The sequence below is a fragment of the Heterodontus francisci genome, chromosome 11 (assembly GCF_036365525.1).
Source record: "Heterodontus francisci isolate sHetFra1 chromosome 11, sHetFra1.hap1, whole genome shotgun sequence".
Taxonomy (NCBI): Eukaryota; Metazoa; Chordata; class Chondrichthyes; order Heterodontiformes; family Heterodontidae; genus Heterodontus; species Heterodontus francisci.
In genome coordinates, this window is record NC_090381.1 from 43,635,543 (window position 1) to 43,660,909 (window position 25,367).

A 25,367-nucleotide genomic window follows, 5' to 3' on the forward strand; every position below is an offset into this window, starting at 1 on the left:
TCGCTACATATTCCCCTCTCTCAGTTTATAGCCGTTCAGATAATAATCTGCCTTCCTATTTTTGCTTCCAAAGTGGATAACCTCACATTTTTCCACATTATACTGCATCTGCCATGCATTTGCCCACTCACTTAACTTGTCCAAATCACCCTGAAATCTCTCTGCATCCTCGTCACAACTTACCCTACCACCCAGTTTTGTGTCATCTGCAAATTTGGAGATATTACATTTAGTTCCCTCATCTAAATCATTAATGTATATTGTGAATAGCTGGGGTCCTAGCACTGATCCCTGCGGTACCCCACTAGTCACTGCCTGCCATTCAGTATAAAAGACCCAATTATCCCTACTCTTTGTTTCCTATCCGCCAACCAATTTTCTATCCATCGCAATACACTACCCCCAATCCCATGTGCTTTAATTTTACATGATGATCTCTTATGTGAGACTTTGTCGAAAGCCTTCTGAAAGTCCAAATAAACCACATGCACTGGCTCCTCCTCATCAACTCTACTAGTTACATCCTCGAAGAATTCTAGTAGATTTGTCAAGCATGATTTCCCTTTCATAAATCCATGCTGACTCTGCCCGATTCTACCACTGTTCTCTAAGTGCTCTGCTATAAAATCTTTCATAATGGACTCTAGAATTTTCCCCACTACCCACATCAGGCTGACTGGTCTATAATTCCCTGCTTTCTCTCTACCTCCCTTTTTAAATAATGGGGTTACATTAGCTACCCTCCAATCTGTAGGAACTGTTCCAGAGTCTATAGAATCTTGGAAGATGACCACCAATGCATCCATTATTTCTCGGGCCACTTCCTTAAGTACTCTGGGATGCATACCATCAGGCCTTGGGAATTTATCGGCCTTCAATCCCATCAATTTCCCCAACACTGTTTCTCTACTAATACTGATTTCTTTCAGTTCCTCTCCCTCACTAAGCCCTGTGTTCCCCAACATTTCTGGTCTGATATTTGTGCTCTCCTTTGTGAAGACAGAACCAAAGTATGCATTTACTTGATCAGCCATTTCTTTGTTCCCCTTTGTTTCTGACTGTAAGGGACCTACATTTGTCTTCACCAATATTTTTCTCTTCACATACCTATAGAAACTTTTACAGTCAGTTTTTATGTTCCCCGCAAGCTTGCCCTCGTACTCTATTTTCCCCTTCTTAATCCATCCTTGGTCCTCCTTTTCTGAATTCTAAACTGCTCCCAATCCTCAGGTCTGTTGTTTTTCCTGGCAAATTTATATGCCTCTTCCTTGGATCTAATGCTATCTCTAATTTCCCTTGTAAGCCATGGTTTCCCATTTTACTTTTGCACCTGACAGGGATAAACAATTGTTGCAGTTCATCCATGCACTCTTTAAATGTTTGCCATTGCCTATACACCGTCATCCCTGCAAGTAACGTTTCCCAATCCATCATGGCCAACTTGCGCCTCATACCTTCATAGTTTGCTTTACTGAGATTCAGGACCCTTGTATCAGAATCAACTACGTCACTCTCCATTTTGATGAAGAATTCTATCATTTTATGGTCGCTCGTCCCCAGTGGGTCTCGCACCACTAGATTGTCAATTATTGCTCTCTCATTACACAATACCCAGTCGAGGATGGCCTGTTCTCGAGTTGATTCCTCAACATATTGGTCCAGAAAACCATCCCGTATACACTCCAAGAATTCCTCTTCTATGGTATTGTGACTAATTTGATTTGCCCAATCTATATGCAGATGAAAGACACCCATAATTACAGATGTTCCTTTATCACATGCATCTCTAATTTCCTGTTTAATGCCATTCCCAACACTACAGTTTGGGGGTCTATATACAAGCCACTAACGTTTTTTGCCCCTTAGTGTTTCTTAGCTCTACCCATACAGATTCCACATCGTCAGAGCTAATATTTTTCCTCACTATTGCGTTAATTTCCTTTTTAACCAGCAATGCAACTCCACTGTCTTTTGCTTTTTGTCTGTCCTTCCTAAATACTGAATATCCCTGGATGTTAATTTCCCATCCCTGGTCACCTTGTAGCCATGTCTCCATAATCCCGACTATATCATACCCGTTTACATCTATTTGCGCGATTAATTCATCCACTTTATTGCGAATGCTCTGCGCATTAAGGTACAAAGCCTTAAGGCTCGTCTTTTTAACATTACTTGTTCCTTTCCCATTATTTTTCACTGTGGCCCTGTTTGATTCTGGCCCTTGATTTCTTTGCCTATCACTTTTCTTATTCCCCTTACTGTCTTTTGTTCTTTTCTTGTCTTTGATCACCCCTCCTCTGACTCCTTGCAAAGGATCCCATCTCCCTGCCATTTTAGTTTAAACCCTCCCCAACCACTCTAGCAAATATTTCCCCTAGGATATCAGTCCCGGTCCTGCCCAGGTGTAACCTGTCCAGTTTGTACTAGTCCCACCTCCCCAGAACCGGTTCCAATGCCCCATGAACCTAAAACCCTCCCCCTCACACCATCTCTTCAGCCACGTATTCATTCTGCTATTTCTACTCTGACTAGCACATGGCACTGGTAGTAATCCTGAGATCATTACCTTTTGAGGTCCTACTTTTCAACTTACTTCCTAGCTCCCTATGATGTGCTTTTAGGACCTCATCCTTTTTTTACCTATGTCATTTGTACCGATGTGTACCACGACCACTGGCTGTTCACCCTCTCCCTTAAGAATGTCCTGTAACCGCTTTGAGACATCCTTGGCCCTAGCACCAGGGAGGCAACATACCATCCTGGAGTCTCTTTTGCGCCACAGAAATGCCTATCTATTCCCCTTACATTTGAATCCCCTATAACTATTGCATTCCCACACTTTTTACTCCTGATCTGTGCAGCAGAGCCAACCATGGTGCAGCGAATTGGGCTGTTGCTGCTTTCCCCTGAGAGGCCATTCCCCCCAACAGTATCCAAAGCAGTATTTCTGTTTTGCAGGGGAATAGCCACAGGAGATTCCTGAACTGCCTGCCTAGTCCTCTTTCTCTGCATGGTAGTCCCCCATTCCCTTCCTGCCTGTGGAGTCTGAGCCTGCAGTGTGACTCCTCTCTATACGTGCTATCCATGATACTCTCCACCTCGTGGATGCTCCACAGTGTCCCCAGCTGCTGCTCCAGCTCCGAAACCCAGTCTTCCAGGAGCTGCAGCTGGAGACATTTCCTGCACACATGCTGGTCTCGGGCACTGGAATTGTTCCCGGCTTCCGACATGGAGCACGAGGAGCACACCACAGCTTTGAGCTCTCCTGCCATGACTTAACCCTTGAAATTAAATTAAACCTTCTGGAAGATCTTAATGTCCAATAATATCAGTTGCTCTAGGGCCCTTCTTCCCTGGTCCTCATTACTACAGAACTCCCTAAAAAAAAACACTACTTACGATATTTGAAATAAACTTTAAACTTTTCTTACCTGAGATATTTACCCAGCTATTTAGAGCTATTCCCTAAAAGCAGTGACTCACCAGCCAATCATCTTGCAGTTCTCCTGTGACGTCACTGTTGGCTTTTTTTTTCTCAAAACTCCTTCCCGCTGCCGCTGCACTTTTAAACTGTGTTGGTCTCACTCAGTCATGGAGAGGCAATGAAAGGAGAACATTTGCTGTAGTCTACATGGATTTTAGCAAAGCCTTTGACAAGGTCCAAATGGCAGACAGGTCAGAAAAATAAAATCCCATTGTATCCAAGGAAATGTGACAAGTTGGATCCAAAACTGGCTCTGTGGCAGAAAGCAAAGGATAATGGGTGATGAGTATTTTTGTGACTGGATGGCTGTCCCTAGTGACATTCTGCATGGCTCAGTATTAGATCCCTTGCTTTTGTGGTGCATAACAATGATTTAGACTTAAACGTAGGGTGCAAAATGAAGAAGTTTGCATATGTTACAAAATGTGGCTATGTTTGATAGTGGGGAACAATGCTGCAGACTGCAGGAAAATTTCAGTGGACTGGTCAGGTGAGGAGAAATGTGGCAAAAGAGATTCAACCCTTGAAATATAAGGTAATGTGTTTGGGGAAGGCAAACAAGGCAAGGGAATACACAGTAAATTGTAGGAAAGTGAGATGTCTAGAGGAACTGAGGAACCTTGATGTGCTTGTCCATAGATCTCTGAAGGTAACAGGACAGGTAGATAGGTGGTTAAGAAGGCATACTTTCCTTTATTAGTCGAGGTTCAGGATATAAGAGCAGCGAAGTTATGCAAGAACTATATAAAACACGAGATAGGCCAGCTAGAGTATCACATACAGTTCTGCTCACCACATTACAGGAAGGATGTGATCACTCTAGATTGGGTACAAAGATGATTTACAAGGATGTTGCCTGGACTGGAGAATTTTAGCTATGACGAAAGGTAGAATGGCTGGGGTTGTTTTCTCTGGAACAGAAGAGGCTCAGGGGAGATTTAATTGAAATGTACAAAATTATGAAGGGTCTAAATAGAGTGCATAGGAAGGATCCATTTGCCTTAGCATAGAGGTTAATAACCAGGGAGTATAGATTTAAAGTAATTGGCAGAAGGATTAGAGGGTAGTTGGGAGAAATGTTTTCACCCCGACGGTGATGAAGGTCTGGAACTCAGTGTCTGAAAGGGTGGTAGTGGCAGAAACCCTCATCGCATTTTAAAAAACACTTGGATATGCACTTGAAGTTCCATAACCTACAGGGATATGCACCAAGAGCTGGAAAGTTCAATGAGGCTGAATAGCTCTTTTTCAGCAGGCACAGGCCCAATGGGTAGATTGGCCTTCCCCAGTGCTTTCAATTTTTTATGTTTCTATGTTTGAATATCCGCCACCACCAATGTCTCAGATTAAAGTCATATTCAAGAAACAGCACTTCTAAATATGCATTCTCTCATGCCTGCACTAAAATATTCAGTTCCTGGTGTGAAACTTAAACTGACATCCCCCTGACTAGAAGTCAAGAATGCAATTACTGATTTCAAGATTATGCATATACCTGCATAGATGTGTAATGTGGTTGGCACATCCTGTGGAACTTGCTTTTACCGACCTTGGCGATTTCTCTGGTACGTAGCACGGTGGAGCATTGGTCATATCTGATTTCATCAACAGTGCATGATTGAAAAAGGATTATCATTTGTGCAAATAAGTCTCACTGCTCAAAGTCTCTCCTGGCTTACTGGTAAGCAATTTCTGGATATACTTGAATGAAAATATATTTTCTAGAGTACAGAACCTGGGAACTCTCTAATTTTGTGAAATAGGTCAGGTAATGTTAGAATCTGAATTTTGGTTGTTTGACAAAGTACTAATAGGTAATTATACATGTACAAAATTAGCTAATCAGGATTTTGGATTTATACTGCACCTTATCATGTGATTCTCTTCCTCAAAAGGCAGTGGAAGCAGAATCTTTGAATATTTTTAAGACGGAGGTAGATAGATTCTTGATAAGCAAGGGGGTGGAAGGTTATCAGGGCTAGGTGGAAATGTGGAGTAATCAGTTCAGCCATGAACGTACGGAATGGCGGAGCAGGCTTGAAGAGCCGAGTGAACTACTTCTGCTCCTAATTCGTATGTTTTTATATCCTTAGGAAGTCCCAAAGTGTTTTACAACAAAATAATTACTTCTCAAAATGCAATCACCGTGGCTAAGATATGGCAATCAATTTTCAAACAACAAAGTTTGCCGAACAGTAAATAAATAACTAAAATCTTGTTTTTGGTAGTTGATTGAGAGAGGAATAGGGGTCAGCACATTGATTTGAGTAATATCATGAGAATTTTTACAACCTCCTGACAGGCAGAGGGGGTTTCGGCTTACAAGTACAGCACTCTCTCACTACAGTAAAAGCAAAATACTGCGGGTGCTGGAAATCTGAAACAAAAACAAGAAATGCTGGATTCACTCAGCAGGTCTGGCAGCATCTGTGGAAAGAGAAGCAGAGTTAACGTTTCGGGTCAGTGACCCTTCTTCGGAACTGACAAATATTAGAAAAGTCACAGATTATAAACAAATGAGGTGGGGGTTGGGCAAGAGATAACAAAGGAGAAGGTGCAGATTGGACCAGGCCACATAGCTGACCAAAAGGTCACGGAGCAAAGGCAAACAATATGTTAATGGTGTGTTGAAAGACAAAGCATTAGTACAGATTAGGTGTGAATATACTGAATATTGAACATCAGCAAGTGCAAACCTGAAGAAAAACAACCTGAAAAAAACAGTGGGTAAGCAAACTGAACAAACTAAGATGAAATGAAATAAATGCAAAAAAAAGATTGTAAAAAATGTAAAAAGGAATGTCTCGGCAGAGACACGATGGGCCGAAGGGCCTGTTTCTGTGCTGTATAACTCTATGACTCTATGACTCTTAAACTCGGGAAGGGGTTTACTTCACCATGCACGCTTACAAACATTCAGGGAAAGGATAAAGGCATTAAAAAAAGGCAAGGACTTTTACTAAATAGAAACTTATCTTTACTAGCTAATATGGATTTCAGTTAAAACTAGTGCCCATCAAAATTATCAAAAAAAGTGTTCAAAAATTGGAGAACACCAATTAGAAATGCTGAACAGGGAAGGAACTGATGGCGATACCTCTTCTCTTGCAAATTTTTTTTTCTTTGCATTCTCGAAGGTAAATGGAGACAGCTAAGGTCATCTTCTTTTGGACAGAGAAGAAACCAGTAGAAATCAGACTTTCCAGTTGTTTCTGGAGCTTGTCTTGTTGATTTTTCTTGCTGGATTTGTCAACGTGTGGCATCTTTTTAATTTTTTTCTTGTTGAAAAGGCCTTAGAGAGGAGTCTATGTAGCTTCAAGTAGGCTGTGGCTTCTTGCAGGGAATTCTCAGGGAGAAGTGTCTGCAGCACACGGCAGCTGTGTAATGGAAGACAAGCTGTAACTCAAACTATTAGTGTCAAATCCAGACAGGTTGGATAGAGGTTTCCTGGGTCCTAAAGCGAGACCCTTTTCACGTTGCTGTCCCACCTGACCTCTCTCCTCCATTTTGACAATCAGAACATAAGTAAAACTTAAAACATGCTGTATAAAATGGCGATTGACATTAATACTCAAATGCACAACACAATTTACAAGGGGATTCGCATTCATTCATGACATCTTTACCCCTCAGGGAAAACAATGAATTCTACTTCATTTTTTTCTTTACATGATTCTCATTAAAAAAAAATAAAGAAGTTTTAATTCAATTGCTCATTCATACTTAAAAATTTGCGGAAGTCTGGGGGAAATATGGGCTCATTCACAAAGATGGCTTTCAATTTTTTTAAATGCTTCCTGGCACACCACTGTCCATATCAATTTGGCTTTTTATGTCAGTGCCTCAATGAGTGGGGTGGCTAGGGTGCTGAAGTTTGGGACAAGCTTTTGGTTCACAATACAGCAACGCATGGATTCCCCAAGCTGCACAACATTAGTGTTTAATACAGTGGAATGATTTCTGGAAGGCAAGATGTCAGCAGACCTTCCTGGTTTCAGTATTTCTTCCTGAATAGTGCCAGGTACAGGTACAGTGACAGAACTAGCAGGTTCAATGTCTTAAATTTTTGCTCTGATTGCCTGACACTATTCTGATAAAATTCAGGTAGGTCTGTGCTCTTTCTGTGGCTGTATGTACAAGAAGATTCACCTAGCTGGATGAGCTCATTGGTGGATTCAGATCCACCTCCATCTCAGGTAGGAACAGAAGATGAGCAGGCTTTTGATGAATGTGCTCCTACTTTCTCTTTGTATGAGTCCCCTAAGCCCTCTTAAAGCACATCTCTAATTGCAGATATTACTTCATTGGACAGCAAGTCAGGATCACCTGGTGAAAACCTTGATAGTGTCACCCTTGTAGGAGTGTTTTCATATATCTCTGGAAAATTATAGACAATGGATGCTTGTTCCACTTTCTGACTGACCATTAAGGTTGTGTTTGCTGTATGAGCGCTAGTCTGATAGCTGGTCAGATGCGCACCTTGGACTATAGACCCATGCTCTGCAGGATGGTAAGGAGTCTGCAGGAGAAAAGCAGGCTGTATGGGTCCATTCGGCTTCGGGACTAGTAAAACAGGGGAGCTCCGACCACTTCAGCCAGGCTCAACCACATCATTATCCAGCATGTACTGGACTTCCTGTCTGACCTAAGCTAGCTTGTTGGGGTTCAGCCAGCAGGGGTCCTGCCTGACTGATGGCGTGTCTCCCACATCCACACCGTGAACTGCTAGAGTGGTACGCCCTAGCTGATCTTCATAAGATCATAAGAACTAGGAGCAAGAGTATGCCGTCCGGCCCCTCGAGCCTGCACCGCCATTCAATAAGATCATGGCTGATCTTTTCGTGGACTCAGATCCACTTAGCCGCGCTCCCACCATATCCCTTAATTCCTTTATTGTTCAAAAAGATATCTACCTTAGCTTTAAAGACGTTTACTGAAGAAGCGTCAACTACTTCACTGGGCAAGGAATTCCATAGATTAACAACCCTCTGGGTGAAGAAGTTCCTTCTTAATTCAGTCCTAAATCTGCTCCCTCTAATCTTGAGGCTATGCCCTCTTGTCCTAGCTTCACCTGCCAGTGGAAACATCCTCTCTACTTGTATCTTATCTATTCCCTTCATGATTTTATATGTTTCTATAAGATCCCCCCTCATTCTTCTGAACTCCAATGAATATAATCCCAATCTACTCAGACTCTCCTCATAAGCCAGAATCAACCTAGTGAACCTCCTCTGCACCCTCTCCAGTGCCAGTATATCCTTTCTCAAGTGAGGAGACCAGTACTCCAGGTGCGGCCTCACCAGTACCTTATACAGCTGCAACATAACCTCTCTGCTTTTAAACTCAATCCCTTTAGCAATGAAGGACAAAATTCCATTTGCCTTCCTAATTACTTGCTATACCTGCAGACCAACCTTCTGCGATTCATGCACAAGGACACCTAGGTCCCTCTGCATAGCAGCATGCTGCAACTTTTTACCATTCAAGTAATAATCCTTTTTACTGTTACTCCTACCGAAATGAATGACTTCACATTTATTAACATTGTATTCCATCTGCCAGACCTTTGCCCATTCACTCAATGTATCTATGTTCCTCTGCAAAGTTTCACAGTCATCTGCACATTTTGCTCTGCCACTCATCTTAGTGTCATCTGCAAACTTTGACACCCTACACGTGGTCCCGAACTCCAAATCATCTATATAAATTGTAAATAATTGCGGTCCCAACACTGATCCCTGAGGCACACCACTAGTGACCGATTGCCACCCAGAATAGCACTCATTTATCCCCACTCTCTGCTTCCTGTTAGTCAACCAATCCTCTATCCATGCTAATACTTTACCCCTAATGCCATGCCTCCTTATCTTATGCAGCAGCCTCTTGTGCGGCACCTTGTCGAAGGCCTTTTGGAAATCTAGGTACACCACATCCACTGGGTCCCCATTGTCCACCTTGCTCGTAATGTCATCATAGAATTCCAAAAGATTTGTCAAGCATGACCTGCCCTTCATGAACCCATGCTGCGTCTGCCCAACAGGACAATTTCTATCAAGATGCCCTGTTATTTCTTCCTTGATAATAGACTCAAGCATCTTCCCCACTTCAGAGGTTAAGCTAACCGGTCTATAATTCCCCATCTTTTGTCTACCTCCCTTTTTAAACAGTGGCGTCATATCTGCTGTTTTCCAATCAGCTGGGACTACCCCAGAGTCCAGCGAATTTTGGAAAATTACCGTCAGTGCACCTGCTATTTCTCCCGCCATCTCTTTTAGTACCCTGGGATGCATTCCATCAGGGCCAGGAGACTTATCAATCCTTAGCTCCATTAGCTTGCCCAACACTACCTCTTCCGTAATAATGATTGTTTCCAGGTCCTCACCTACGTTCGTCTCTTTGTCAATTACTGGCATGTTATTAATGTCCTCCACTGTGAAGACCGATACAAAATACCTGTTCAATGCCTCGGCCATTTCATCATATCCCATAACTAAATTCCCCTTCTCATCCTCTAAAGGACCAACGTTTACTTTAGCCACTCTTTTTCGTTTTATATATTTATAGAAACTTTTGCTATCTTCCTTTATATTCTGTGCTAGTTTTTTCTCATGTTCTATCTTACTTTTCTTTATAGCTCTTTTTGTAGCTTTCTGTTGACCTTTAAAGTTTTCCCAATCTTCTAGCTTCATGCTGCTTTTGGCCACTTTGTATGCCTTCTCTTTCAATTTGATAGCCTCCCTTATTTCCTTAGACACCCATGGCAGATTACCCCTTTTCTTCCAGTCCTTCCTTTTTACTGGAATATACTTTTGCTGAGCACTTTGAAAAATTGCTTTGAAAGTCCTCCACTGCTCGTCAACTGTCCCACCATAAAATCTTTGTTTCCAGCCTACTTTAGCCAAGTCCCCCCTCATTCTATTGTAGTCCCCCTTGTTCAAGCACAGGATCCTGGTATTGGATTTTATCGTCACACTCTCCATCTGTATTCTAAATTCAACCATACTGTGATCACTCCTTCCAAGAGGATCCCTAACTATGAGGTCATTAATTATTCCTGTCTCATTACACAGGACTAGATCTAGGATAGCTTGCTCCCTCGTCGGTTCCATTACATACTGTTCAAGAAAACTATCACGGATACACTCAACGAATTCCTCCTCAAGGCTACCATGACTGAGCTGGTTCGACCAATCTACATGTAGATTAAAATCCCCCATGATAATTGCCGTACCATTTTTACAGGCATTAGTTATTTCTTTGTTTATTGCCCGCCCCAATGTGATGTTATTATTTGGTGGCCTATAGACTACGCCTATCAATGACTTTTTCTTCTTAGAGTTTCTAATTTCCACCCAAATGGATTCAACCTCGTTCTCCATAGAACCTATATCATCTCTCAGCACTGCCCTGATGTCGTCCTTGAGTATCAGAGCTACACCACCTCCCTTACCTTCCTGTCTGTCCTTCCGAATAGTCTGGTACCCCTGGATATTTAACTCCCAGTCATGACCAACCTGTAACCATGTCTCCGTAATGGCTACCAAATCATATTCATTCGCAATTACACTGCTCTTCAAACTTTTCCAACAGGATGGGCACATCCTCCTGCTGCTTGTGTGTTGGGTGTGTCAACTGAGTGGTTACGTCTTTCAAGGCTTCGGCAATTGCCAGTCTGGTAGCCGGGGGCTCGACTGGGGTCTCCTCCTCCTCGGCTGACTCTTCCTGGCTGCCTTCAAGTATTTCCACCCTCTGGCAAACACTCACCGGTTGACTGGGCTTGGTTTTGGGTAGTGGTCCCACACAGTCTGTCAAAATTTGGTCAAAGGGTTCGCCAAATGCCAGAATGGGTTTGAGGGGGGTTGGTTTCATTGTGGCCTGGGGTTTGCCTGCAACCAGGCAAGCATGGCAGGTTTTGCAATATTCAGCCATATTGAACCGGAAACGAGGCCAGAAAAAGTGCTTATTTACTCGGGCTAAAGTTTTCCAAGTACCCACACGTCCAGCCATCGGGATAGCATGGGCTATCCGTAAAATTGCATGCCGATATTTTGGGGACACTACAATCTGGTGGAGCACTGTCCGCTCCTCTTCCGCAGGTCTCCTGGGAGGTCTCCACCTCTGCATTACTACCCTATCTTATACATAGTAACACTCAGGGATCGGGGTGGTCTCTGCCTCAGAACAAGCAGTCTGTGCTATATGCTTTATTTCAGGATCTGCCTGCTGAATGTCAATTAGGGAGGCTCAGCAGAGCACCTCCTCCCCTTCAGATAGGTCCTGAAAGAAAGTTTCAGCTAACCAGATCTCCGGCTCATCCAGCTGGGGCACTGATTCCCTTTCAACTAATCTGGCCAGTCTGGCTTGGGACCAAGTCACTACACAATCGGGGAAGATCCTTGGTATTTCCCCCAGTAGTTGTCCAGTTTCCCTGGTTTCGTTCAGTTGATCTCGGATTATAAGGGTTTCTATTATCTTGCTATCAGCCAAACCATTTCCCAGTAGGAAGTCTATTCCTGCTACCAGTAATTCTGGGACGATCCTACGGTTACAAGGCCTGAGACTAGGTCGCATTGTAGGTGGACTCGATGGAGGGGAACAGACAGGTGACCTCCTCCCACTCCACTGATCAGGGCCTTGGCTTTCATGGAGGTTTCAGGGGGAAGGCTTAGGCTGTTCTCTATCATTAAGGACTGAGTCGCCCCTGTATCCCTGAGCAGTACAATGGACTTGCTCATCTCCTGGGAAGGTTAGGAGGACACGGTTCCTTCTAGGATAAAACTCTGATAACTCTCGAGGAATTTGTCCTGTCCAGCAACGCATAGGGAATTACTCTCAGAGGGTCTAGGATCTACTGTGAGGGCCTCTTCCAGTTCTGCTATGTTCCTTACTAGGGTATCCTCCTTGGGGCCACCTTTGTGGAGACCTATTAGACCCACTGGCTTTCCGTTTAGCCTCCAGCACATTGGTCTCTGGGGTTTCTCTTTGTGGGCTTGGGGTGGGTTTGTACTCTCCTTTCCAGGTGTGGCTCCCTTTTTATCCCACTCTCCCTTCTTATTCTCCCACGGTTTTTGGGGGTAGCTTTGGAAGGATCTGCCTGAGTTGCCAGGCCTATGTGTGAGGTCATAGCTATCGGCAGCAACTGCAGCCTCTCTAGCTGTGCGGACTCTCTGCTCCTCCAAGTGCACTCTTAGATTGGGGCACAGGCTGTTTTTTAATTCCTCCAGCAATATTAGCTTGCGTAATTCTTCATAAGTATGCTGTATTTTTACAGATTGGACCAACTGGTCGAAAGCGATTTGCTTTCGCCTTTCAAATTCTAAATAAGTCTATATGGGTTTCTTTCGAGCATTCCTGAATTTCTAGCGGTATGCCTCTGGGACCAACTCATAAGCACTAAGGATGGCAGCTTTGGTCTGCTCGTAATTAGCAGACATTCCAGGGGTCAGCATAGAATAGACGTCTTGAGCTTTCCCTGTTAACTGACCCTGAATTATGAGGGTCCACATTTCTTGTGGCCATCGTAGCCTTGCCACTACCTTCTGAAAAGTAGCAAAAAAGGATTCCACCTCACTCTCTTCAAATTTTGGTATGAACTTAGCATTCCTAAGAGGCTCAAAGCCTGATTCTGGATTAGGGAGATTTGGATGGTTATTGGGTGAAGAGAGATTTTCTCCAGCCGCCTCCAACTGTCTCACCTCTCTCTCTGCTTGAGCCTTCAGCTCCATTTCCAATTTTTTTTTAACTGCAAAATCCTTTGTCTCTCCTCTCTCTTTCTTTCCTTTTTTCTTTCCTCTTTCTCTCTCTTCCTCTCTGCTTTTCTTTTTCTTGAAACTCCAGTTGCTTCCTGTGTTTTGCCAGTTCCATTCTGGCCATGGGAGATGTGTCAAATTCAGGAGTTAATCCCTCATCTACCTGTTCTGGAATAGGAATGTGTCCCAAGCCAGCACTTTTAGGACCTCAGTTCGTTTCACCTTTCTGGGCAGTTTTACTTGTATCTCCCTAGCTGTGGCTTTTAACTGGTTGGTACTCAGGTTTGTCAATGTTTCAGCAATTACATTAGCTTGCTCCAAAAACATCTTTGAATCAAAATGTGCCATTTTCTAATGTTAGAATGAGAGGGTTTTTGCTGCGGTCGTTTATTTGTCTTAACAATCTTTTCAGTTACCAGATTTTTCCTTTTTGGCTTCCAATCAGTTTATTTTAATTTCTGAATCAGCTTGTTTCTTAAATTTATTCTTTCATGAGTTTATCCCAGGGCTTGAGCTCCCAATTTCTATGTTACAAACAGGCAGTTAATTTTATTTTCTTTTGAACAAATTTCCCTGTTTTTCCAACCACCTGTCCGTAAATAGATTTGAATTTCTTTCCATTCCTTAAACCATAATAATGAATGACTGCTTCAAGAACACGGATTTTAAAGTTACAGCGAAGAAGTAGGGTTTATTAACACACACTTAAACTCAGGGATGGGTTTAACTTCACCACACACACTTACAAACATTCAGGGAAATGTTAAAGACATAAAAAAAAGGCAAAGATCTTACTAAATAGAAACTTTACTAGCTAATATGAATTTCTGTTGAAACTAGTGCCCATCAATATTATCAAAATAAGTGTCCAAAAATTGGAGATCACTGATTAGAAATGCCGAGTAGGGTAGGAACTGTTGGAGATAGCTTCTCTCTTACAAATTTTTTTTCTTTGCTCCCTCAAAGGTAAATGGAGACAGCTAAAGTCGCCTTCTTTTGGACGGAGAGGAAACTGGTAGAAATTAGACTTTTCTCCTGTTACCGGAGCTTGTCTTGTTGATTTTTCTTGCTGGATTTGTCAAACTGTGGCTTCTTTTTAATTTTTTTCTTGTTGAAAAGGCCTTAGAGAGGAGTCTATGTAGCTTCAAGTAGGCTGTGGCTTCTGTCAGGGAATTCTCAGGGAGAAGTGTCTGTAGCACACGGCAGCTGTGTAATGGAAGACAGGCTGTACCTCAAACTGTTACAGTGTCAAATCCAGGCAGGTTGGATAGGCATTTCCTGGGTCCTAAAGCGAGACCCTTTTCAAGTTGCTGTCTCACCTGACCTCTCTCCTCCATTTTGACAATCGGAACAGTATAAAATGGCAGCTGACGTTAATAGTCAAATGCACAACACAATTTACAAGGCGGTTTATATCCATTTGTGACACTATTCATAATCTTTTCATTTAAAGCCATTGTTGCAGCAGGTAAACCAGGGATCCAATACTGAAACGTTTCCAGAGTGCCTTGAAAGGTAAGGGCCTGTTTTAAAATTTTCACAGAGGTATCAGGTGATTTGTGTACAAGATATACAATAATAGAAGCCAAGCTGAGAGTTCAAAGGCTTAAACAAAATTCATGGGTTACATAATGTTAAGAAACTGCAATTGTTTCACTTGCATTGGGCTGCATTTTACAGCACCCCCCCACCCCCCCACAACATTGGGGAGGGTGGTGGAGCGGGGGCGGGGGCGGAAAATGGCTCCAGGAGAGGGCCACCATGCACCACGACGCCGTGAGGGCCCGGCCCGATATTGCTGGCGGCAGCATGGCCTGATGGTGGCCCCCCACCCGCCACTCAGTGACAGAACCTCCATTAACATATGTAAATAAATTTAAATCACTGAATTAATGACCTTATGTTCCCGCCATCTGTCTTGGTGCGATATTCGTGCTGCTGGCCAGCACTCACGTGCCTTCAGATTCCTGTCCGGGGAGCCAAGGCAGAACACTGGTGGGGAGGGGGGAGCAGTTAAGTTTCTCAGTGCAGTGGGGGGAGGTGGTGAAGTCAAAATAATATCATTGGTGTAGGGGATGGTGGGAAGGGTTAGAGCTTGAGGTTTATGTACTTTGCGGGGGGGAAGGTCAGGTGGGCAAAGCAAGTGTTTTGGGAGCAGGAGAGGGCAAGTAATTAATTTTATGGGTTATCAGGGGGTGGGAGAGGGGCAATTTAAATGGATTTTAATTTTTTTATTACCTGTTTCTTTAAATTTTTATATTGAATCGTAGGGCTTGAAGCCCTTTAAAAATGACGTCAGTGCCTGCGCACAGGCAACTGACGCCATTGCCGGGGATGGGCAGCCTGCCCCCTCCACGTCATTGGAGTGTGGTCCACCCCAGCTATTTAAATGAGCTGCTGTGCTGAATATCATGGTGGCTCCACGAAGTGCAATCCGCATAGGTGGGCCGCCATTGTTTTCAGCAACAGGAATATGAATTTCAGCCCATTGTTTCAGGATTTCATTTGAAACCCTCAACCACCTAACAGATTGGAACTCTGTGCATAGCTACTGTGTTAAACAAGCAGTGTTCTATAACTTGTCATGAGTATCTTAAGAAAATAGTAATGATGATCTCTACAGCAACTGTCACTTTGGATCATAGGATCAGAGGAAATAGGAGCAGGTGTAGGCCATTTGGCCCATCGAGCCTGCTCTGTCATTCAAATAGATCATGGCTGATCATTTACCTCTACGAAATTTTTCTCCACTATCCCCATATCCCTTGACATCATTAGTATCCAGAAATCTGTCAATTTCTGTCTTGAACATGCTCAGTGAATGAACTTCAACGGCCCTCTGGGGTAGAGAATTCCACAGATTCACCACCCTCTGAGTAAAGAAATTCCACCTCATCTCAGTCGAAAATGGCCTGCCCCTTATTCTGAGACTGTGTCCCCTGGTTCTAGACTCACCAGCCAGAGGAAATATCCTGTCCACATCTACGCTGTCACACCCTGTAAGAATTTTGTAAGTTACAATGAGATTACCTCTCATTCTTCGAAACTCTGGAGAATACAGGCCCAGTTTCTGCAATCTGTCCTCATAAAACAATCCCGCCATCCCAGGGATTAGTCTGGTGAACCTCTGTTGCACTCCCTCTATGAAAAGTATTTTCTTCCTTAGGTAAGTAGACCAAAACGATACACAATACTCCAGGTGTGGTCTCACCAAGGCTCTATACAATTGAAGCAATACATCTTTACTCCTGTACTCAACTCCCCTTGCAATGAAGGCCAACATACCATTTGCCTTCTTAATTGCTTGCTGCACCTGCATACTAGCTTTCAGTGAATCATGAACAAAGATACCCAGATCTCTTTGGACATCAACACTTCCTAAGCTCTCACCAGTTAAGAAATGCTCTGCCTTTTTGCTTTTTTCCAACAAAGTGGATCACTTCACACTTATTCACATTATATTCCATCTGCCATGTTCTTGCCCATTCACTTAGCCTGCCCACATCCCCTTGAATCCTCCTTGCATCTCCTCACAACTTACTCTCCCTTCTAGTTTTGTGTTATCTGCAAATTTGGAAATATTACAATTGGTCCCCATATCCAAGTCATTTATATAGATGGTAAACAGCTGTTGCCCAAGCACTGATCCTTGTGGTACCCCACTAGTAACAGCCTGCCATCCTGAGAATGACCCATTTATTCCTACTCTCTGTTTTCTGTCTGTTAATCAATTCTCAATCCATGCCAGTATATTATCCCCAATCCCATGTACTCTAATTTTGTTTACTAACCCCCTGTCTGGGACCTTATCAAAAGCCTTCTGAAAATCCAAATACACCACATCCGCTGGTTCTCCTTTATGCTACAAGTCACATCCTCAAAGGGCCCCGAGTTCCCCATATGGCAGTGCGATGATAAAGACTGTACAAACTGATCAACGTGTGTGAAACCACTCAACATTGGAGGCGCTTGGCTCTATTGTGTTGCAAAAGATGACATCAACGCCCCTTGGCTCTGTACCGTGGGCGTATGTGGGGAAAGAAGCATCAACCACCACGGTTACCCTTACATCCGAATCATCAACCCAGCAGCCACAAGTGGCTGATCTCCCTTGCCCTACCTTAACTTCTTTCTTTTCTTTTGGGCCTCCTTATCTCGAGAGACAATGGATACGCGCCTGGAGGTGGTCAGTGGTTTGTGAAGCAGCGCCTGGAGTGGCTATAAAGGCCAATTCTGGAGTGACAGGCTCTTCCACAGGTGCTGCAGAGAAATTTGTTTGTTGGGGCTGTTGCACAGTTGGCTCTCCCCTTGCGCCTCTGTCTTTTTTCCTGCCAACTACTAAGTCTCTTCGATGAGCTTTCCGGACGTCGATGGTGGGCACTGAGGAAATGGCTTATTACCTGCACCAGATTCCACCCCCCCTCCCCCCCCCTTTACCCCCCTTCCACCCCCCCCACCCCCGTCCCCTTCCCTGCTCCACCCTCTCAGCTCACCCCCTCACAACCCCGTCCCAGCCCGCCCCCCCCTCGCACCATCTTCACCCCGCACCCCCTTCCCCTGCACCCCCCCCCACCCCCTCCCTCTACCCCTCCCCCTTGCATCCCCTCCTCCCACCGGCACCATCCTACACCTGTGTAGGGGCCCCAACAACCCCACTGCCTTGTGGGCGTCTCGGGAGAGACCAAGGCTAAGGGAGTAAACCCTAACAGAAAATCCGGAGCGGAACCCCGTAGGCGGTCATGTGTCACCTTTGGCATGTTTCCGGCAGTTCCTGCAGCCATACTGGTGCCAAACGTCGTGTCCTGCACTCCTTTGGACCCCACCAGAAAGGCCGAGAGGGGGGTTTTGACGACTGGGCAACTCTCAACCTCCATAAATTTGCCCAGGCATGCGCCATGGAGAGGTCACTCCATAGTTGCCTCACAGCGACTACCTTAACTACAGGACCAGGAAACAGAGTTGTGATCATAATAACTAATAAAATTGTATATGATAATGTGCAGCATAAGTTGGTACCGGTAATATGGAATATCTCAGCTATCCAGCTACCTGACTGGTGCCCTGAGAAGACACAAGAGTTGTAGAAGGTATTACTGCAACAAATGTTGGAACAGGAATTCAGTGATGAGGGAATCATAAAGAGAAAGAGAGAAATGTAGTTTAGTGAATGATGCAGCCACAGTCTTTAATACGGGAACTTCAGCTGTCAATACTATAGATTTGGCAAATGTAGACCAGAAGGTTAGAACTCTCAGCCAGCTAGTAAAGGATATTTTGGAGAAGGAACAAAAGGAACAGATCGGTATGGCTAAGGTAGGAAAGGATCTGGCAAACACAGTGACAGGACTGGTGAGAGTACTGGAAAGTCAAACTCATGCCATTAATGACATAATGGGCGGCACAGTAGTTAGCACCGCAGCCTCAAAGCTCCAATGACCTGGGTTCGGTTCTGGGTACTGCCTGTGCGGAGTTTGCAAGTTCTCCCTGTGACCGTGTGGGTTTCCGCCGGGTGCTCCAGTTTCCTCCCACAGCCAAAGATTTGCAGGGTTATAGGTAAATTGGCCATTGTAAATTGCCCCTAGTGTAGGTAGGTGGTAGGAGAATGGTGGGGATGTGGTAAGGAATATGGGATTAATGTAGGATTAATATAAATGTGTGGTTGTTGGTCGGCACAGACTCGGTGGACCGAAGAGCCTGTTTCTACAGACTCTCTACTCTCTAGGTTTGTCAAACATGATTTCCCTTTCACAAGACCATGTTGACTCTGCCCAGTCATATCATTATTTTCTAAGTGTCCAGTTAACTCATCCTTTATAATAGATTTCAACATTTTCACGACTGCTGACATCAAACTAACAGGTCTGTAGTTCACAGTTTTCTCTCTCACTCCCTTCTTAAATAGTGGGGTTACATTTGCTACTTTGCAGTCTGCAGGAACCCTTCCAGAATCTATAGAATTTTGAAAGATAACCACCAATGCATCTATTATCTCTATAGCCACCTCCTTCAATACTCTGGGATGTAACTCATCTGGTCCAGGGAATTTATCAACTTTTAATCCAATTAATTTTTCGAGTACTACTTCTTTATTGATACTAATTACTCTCCGTTCCTCATTATTACAAGAAACTTGTTTCCCTAGTATTTCTGGGAGATTTTCTGTGTCTTCCTCCATGCAGACAGACACAAAGTAATTGTTTAGTCTCTCTGCCACTTACTCATTCTCCAACACAAACTCTCCTGTCTCCGCCTGCAATGACCCACATTCGTCCTTGTTAAGCGTTTCCTTTTCACATGCCTAAAAAAGCTTTTACAGTCCATCTTTATATTTATAGCTAGCTTAGATTCATAATCCCTTTTCCCTTCCTTTATCAGTTTCTTGGTCCTCCTTTGTCAGACTCTAAATTGCTCCCAATCCTCAGGCTTACCACTTTTTCTGGCAACCTTATAAGCCACTTACTTTGACCTAATGCAATCCTTCACTTCTTTTGTTAGTCATGGTTGATTCATATTTCCTGTTGGGTTTTTGTGTCTTAGCGGAATGTATATTTGTTGTAAACCATGTAATGGTTCTTTAAATACTAGCCATTGCCTGTCTACCATCAAAACTTTTCGTGTATTTTCCCAATCCACCGTAGCCAACTTGCCCCTCATACCTTCATAGTTTCCTTTGTTCAGATTTAAGACCCTAGTTTCAGAATAAACTATATCTCTTTCAAACTTAATGTAGAATTCTATCATATTGTGGACATTATTTCCAAATGGCTCCTTTACAGCAAGGTTATTAATTCGGCCTTTCTCATTACATAATGCTAAATGTAAAATAGCCCGATCCCTAGTTGGTTCTTCAACATATTGCTCCAGAAACCCATCTCAGACACAGTCCAGGAATTCATCCTCCACAGCATTAGTGTTAATTACATTTGCCCAATTTATATGTCAATTGAAGTTGTTCATTATTACTCTATTGTCCATGCTACATGCAGCTTTAATTTCCTGATTTATACCGTGCCAACATTATCAGTAAAGTTTGGTGGTCTATAAACAACTTCCACCAATGTTTGCTGCCCCTTGCTGTTCCTTAGCTCCACTCAAACTGATTCTACATCTTGCTCCTTCGATCTAAGATCCTCTCTCACTAATGTACTGAACTCGTCCTTTATTAACAGCGCTATCATACCTCCTTTTCTCCTCCGCCTATCCCTCGTAAGTGATGAATATCCCTGAATATTCAGTTCCCAGTCTTGGTCACCCTGTAACCATGTTTTCGTAATGGCAATTAAGTCAAAACCATTTACCTCTATTTGTGCCTTCAAATCATCTACCTTGTTGTGAATGCTGCATGCATTCAGATAGAGTGCCCTCAACTTTGTCTTAACATTATTCATCACTCTGATCCTAATTGATGTTTGTCTTCACCTTGTCTGCCTTCCAATTTCAATACTTCTCTACTTCCTGTTACCAGTTTTGCTTCCCTCCAATCTGAGCTCCCTTTTAGGTTCTCCAACTCCTGCCAATTTAGCTTAAACCCTCCCCAACAGTACTAGCAAACCTCTCTGCAAGGATGTTAGCCCCAGTCCTGCTAAGGTGTAACCCGTCTATCTTGTACAGGTCCTACCTACCCCAGAACAGATTCAAATGTCTCAGAAATCTGATGCCCTCCCTCCTGCACCAATTCTCCAGCCACATGTTAAATTGCTTAATCCTCCTATTCCTATGCTCACTGGCATGCGGCACTTGGAATAATCCTGAGATTACTGCTTTTGAGGTCCCGCTTTTTAATTTCTTTCCTAACACCTTAAACTCAGTTTTCAGGACCTCATCCCTCTTCTTACCTACATTGTTGCTCTAATGTGGACCACAACCTCTGGCTGTTCACCCTCCCCCAGAAGAATGTCCTGCATCCACTCTGTGACATCCTTGACCCTGGCACTGGGGAGGCAACACACCATCCTGGAGTCATTTCTACTGCTGCAGAAACGCCTGTCTGATCCTCTGACTATCAAATTCCCAATCACTATTGTTCTTCCACTCTTCTTCCTCCCCTCCTGTGCAGCTGAGCCACCTGTGGTGCCATGGACTTGACTCTTACTGCACTCCTCTGAGGAACCCTCGTCCTCACCAGTATGTAAAACGGAAAACCGGTTAGCAAGTGAGATCAACTCAATGGGACTCCTGCACTAACTGCCTGGTTCCCTTAGACTGCCTGGTGGTCACCCATTCTCTCTCTGCATATACATTCTTAACCTCTGGTGTGACCACCTCCCTAAACATGCACTTGAGCATCAAGTTTTGCAGCATAACACAGTAATAATTACCACCATTTATTAAATGAATATGTCCCACATTAACTAGCATGGTGTGTAAGCATTTGTTAAATATTTTCTTATGTTTGAAACAAATCCCAGTATTGGCTAATAAAGTGTGGTGTCATTTGCATCACTACGCAGTGTTCATTCGCAAACAGTGTGTTTCAATTGGCCTTGGATGCTATTTAATTGTCCCAGGGTTGCTGAACGGAGGGCAATTGCCACACTTTTATCTCTGTACAGCAAGACAAATCCAAAATTCTAAAATTTATTTTCAACTTCTCTGACAGTAATGAGTTCCACCACTGTGTTATCCATCTTGATTTCTTCTATCCTGTCCATCAAATTATCACTTTGGAGTATTGCATTATGATTTAGTTGCATCATGGTACAGGATGTCATCAGGACATTAAGGTAGATGTGAACCATTGGGCTGCCAACCAGCAGAACACGCCTGGTGGTTGTTGTTAGGGCTAGTGGGAGGTCCATTTTGAGTGTTGGGCCTCATTACCGTGCCACTGGCAGACTATGGGCAGCCCAGAGGCATACCTGGCTGGCAGCAAGGTAGGGCCATACATTCAAGGGGCGGAAGCCCAGGGTAGCAGTAGTCCTTTAGGGAAGGAAATCTGTTGTCCTTACCTGGTCCAGCCTACATGTTACTCCAGACCTAAAGCAATGTGATTGACTCTTAACTGCCCTCTGAAATAGCATAGCAAGGCATTCAGTTGTCATGGGCAATTAGGGATGGACAACAAATGCTGGCCTTGCCAGTGATGCCCACATCCCATGAAAGAATAAAAAAATTCACTTAACTGGTCTATATCTGTTTGCAGACTCTTTGCATCCTCCTCACAGCTTACTTTCTCACCTGGCTTTGTATCAGCAGCAAACTTAAATATATCACACTCAGTCCCTTCATCTAAGTCACTGAAATAGATTTTAAATTGTTTTAAATAGGCACAAGCACCGATTCCTTGTGTGTTCCATTAGTTACATCTTGCCATCCCGAAAATGATTCATTCATTCCTGCTCCTCAATTCATACAGATATATTATCTCCAATGCAGAGAGCCCTCATCTTTTGTAACATACTCTTGAGTGGCATCTTATTGAATGCAGTCTGAAAATCCAAATATATTACATACACTTTCTCTCCTTTATCTATCCTGGTAGTTGCATCTTCAAAAACTTTAATAGATTTGTCAAACATGATTTCCCTTTTATAAAACTGTGTTGACTTTGCCGAATCATATTGTGATTTTCTAAGTGGCTTTTTCATGGCCTTTAATAATAAATTCTAGTATTTCCTACTAAAATGGAAATCAGGGTCCAATGTACTCTGCATCTAGCCAGATAAGGAGCAGGAATAGGGCAGTAATTTATTCAATGTGATTGTTGGCGAGTTCAAATTCCAATTCTGCCGCCTGGAGTCAGTGAAAGCTCACAAGAACAGATTATCTGATCATTGCTGTTTATGGAACATTACTGTGCACAAACTGGCTACTGTATTTACCTACAAAGCCAACAGTTACCGCACTTCATAAAATAGTTCATCTGTTTTAAAACAATTTGGGATGCCTTGAGGCTAATGAAAAGTGCCGTATAATTAGATTTTTTTTTTTTTGTTTAACTTTAAAAATTAGATTTATGCTTTGATGAAGCAATTTTCTGTGTGTGACCATGTACTTTTTCTCACTAAAAGCCCAGCCTTGACCTGTCCATCCCCTCAAAATACCACGCAAACTCTAATCTTGCCTTCTTGTCCAAATGTCATTGAATGTACCATTGCTTCCCAGCTGTGAACTTATCTCTACCATAACTCCCTCATCAAATACCTTTGGCCCAGTTTCCATCCTGTCCCCATCATCGAGGCTACTCAAGTCAAAGTCCCTTCAGATATCTTCTGTGACTGTGACCATGTAAATTTGTCCCTCTTTGTCCTCCTTAATCTTTCTGCCATACTTTAAATGGTCAATCACACGTGACTCTTCCACTGTCTCTTTTCTGTGGTCCAGTTATGTTGGACAGCACTTGTACGGTTGCACTCCTACCTATCTGAATACAGTCAATGCATTCCCAGCAATGATTTCTTCTCCAAATCCCGCACAGTCAGTTGCCAAATGATCCATCCTTGTCCCTCTCTTCTTCACTTTTACGCTGCCCCTTGATGACATTGTCTGTAGATAAGAGGTCAAACTGCATTTATATATTACCTTTATCATAGAACGATGTCCCAATGTGACTCACAGAGGCTTAAGGTAAAATGAATACTAAACCAAAGAAAGAAAGGTTAGGAGGGTTAACCAAAAGTTTGGTCTAAGAGGTGAGTTTTAAGGAGCATTTAAAAGATGGAGGAATTGAAATTGGGAATTCCAGAGTGAGGGTACTAGATGGCTGAAAGCACAGTTGCCAATGGTGAGGAGAAAGAAGGGGGAATACATAAGAGGCTGGAGTTAGAGGAACAGAGAGTTTGAGGAGGTGGTTGTAGCACTTGAGGAGATTATAAAGATAGGGAGGGATTTAATTACTAGAATGTGTATTTTAAATTTAAATTGATATGGGTCCAGGAGCCAATGCATTGGGCAATAAAGAGTGGTTAGATTTTGAGTGATAGTTGAAGGGATGGACTTGGAGTTTTTGAGGAATAAATTGCTTTTTAAACTAAAACATTTTTGTTTAAAATTATATAATGAGGACAGAGGTGATGAGCGATCAGGACTTGGTGCAGGATTGGATAAGGACAACATAGGTTTGAATGAGCTGGTTTCTGAAGGGTGTAAGAGGTGACAGTGAAGGAACAGATGCATAGAGATGGGGAAGATGCCAGTGGAGCAGATGGCGAAGTCAAGAACCTTCCAGAGCCTTGGACCCACCTGCCTCTATATCCTTCTTCAGCTTTATGTTCCCTCCTGTCTCCTCTGTTCCTCTGACTCTACCATGCTGTTCCTCTCTCTTCACTCCACCTGGGTGCTGGTCAGGGTGGCTACAATTCCAAGATCAGAGCTTTTTCAGTCAACAGTTAAAGCTACAGATCACAAGGTCTTTGGAGGAGTTTTAGAAAGATCCCTTAACCTTTAGTGCAGACTATTTGAGACAGGTGGGCTATTATTGATTGGATAAGGGAAAAAAGGAGGCTTATGGCAGATTCAGAGGGCTGAAAACAGCAGAGGCACTAGGGGAATGTAGAATGTGTAGGGGGGTACTTAAAAAAGTAATTAGGAGAGCGAAGAGGGGGCATGAAAAAACACTGGCGGGCAAGATAAAGGAATATCCCAAGGTGTTTTATAAGTACATTAAGGGCAAGAGGATAACCAGGGAAAGAGTAGGGCCCATTAGGGTTCAAAGTGGCAATCTGTGTGTGGAGCCGGAGGACATAGGTGAGGTTTGAAATGATTACTTTTCATCTGTGTTCACTATGGAGAAGGATGATGTAGGTGTAGAGATCAGGGAGGGGGATTGTGATATACTTGAACAAATTAGCATTGAAAGGGAGGAGATATTAGATGTTTTAGCGGGCTTAAAAGTGGATAAAGCCCCAGGCCAAGATGAGATGTATCCCAGGCTGTTATGTGAGGCAAGGGAGGAGATAGTGGGGGCTCTGACACAAATTTTCAAATCCTCTATGGCCACAGAAGAGGTGCCAGAGGACAGGAGGACAGCAAATGTGGTACCATTATTCAAGAAGGGTAGCAGGGATAAACCAGGTAATTACAGCCTAACATCAGTGGTAGGGAAACTATTGGAAAAAATTCTAAGGCTCAGGATTTAATCTCCACTTGGAGAGGCAGGAATTAATCAGGGATAGTCAGCATGGCTTTGTCAGGGG

At 43.4% G+C, this 25,367-nt stretch overlaps 1 protein-coding gene across 5 annotated transcripts in view; it reads left to right on the plus strand.

The window, feature by feature from the left end:
- The first annotated feature begins 3,629 nt into the window (after positions 1-3,629).
- LOC137375224 (G-protein coupled receptor 35-like) overlaps positions 3,630-25,367 on the plus strand; it is a 47,671-nt gene continuing 25,933 nt past the window's right edge. For 3 of the 5 annotated variants that reach the window (XR_010975955.1, XM_068042060.1, XM_068042058.1), the window contains exons 1-2: positions 5,070-5,165; positions 14,687-14,748. The gene's annotated coding sequence lies outside the window, so the exon portion shown is untranslated. Of the gene's footprint in view, positions 3,676-5,069; positions 5,166-14,686; positions 14,749-25,367 lie in introns of those variants that run through there. The other 2 variants (XM_068042061.1, XM_068042062.1) reach the window with 2 other exon arrangements.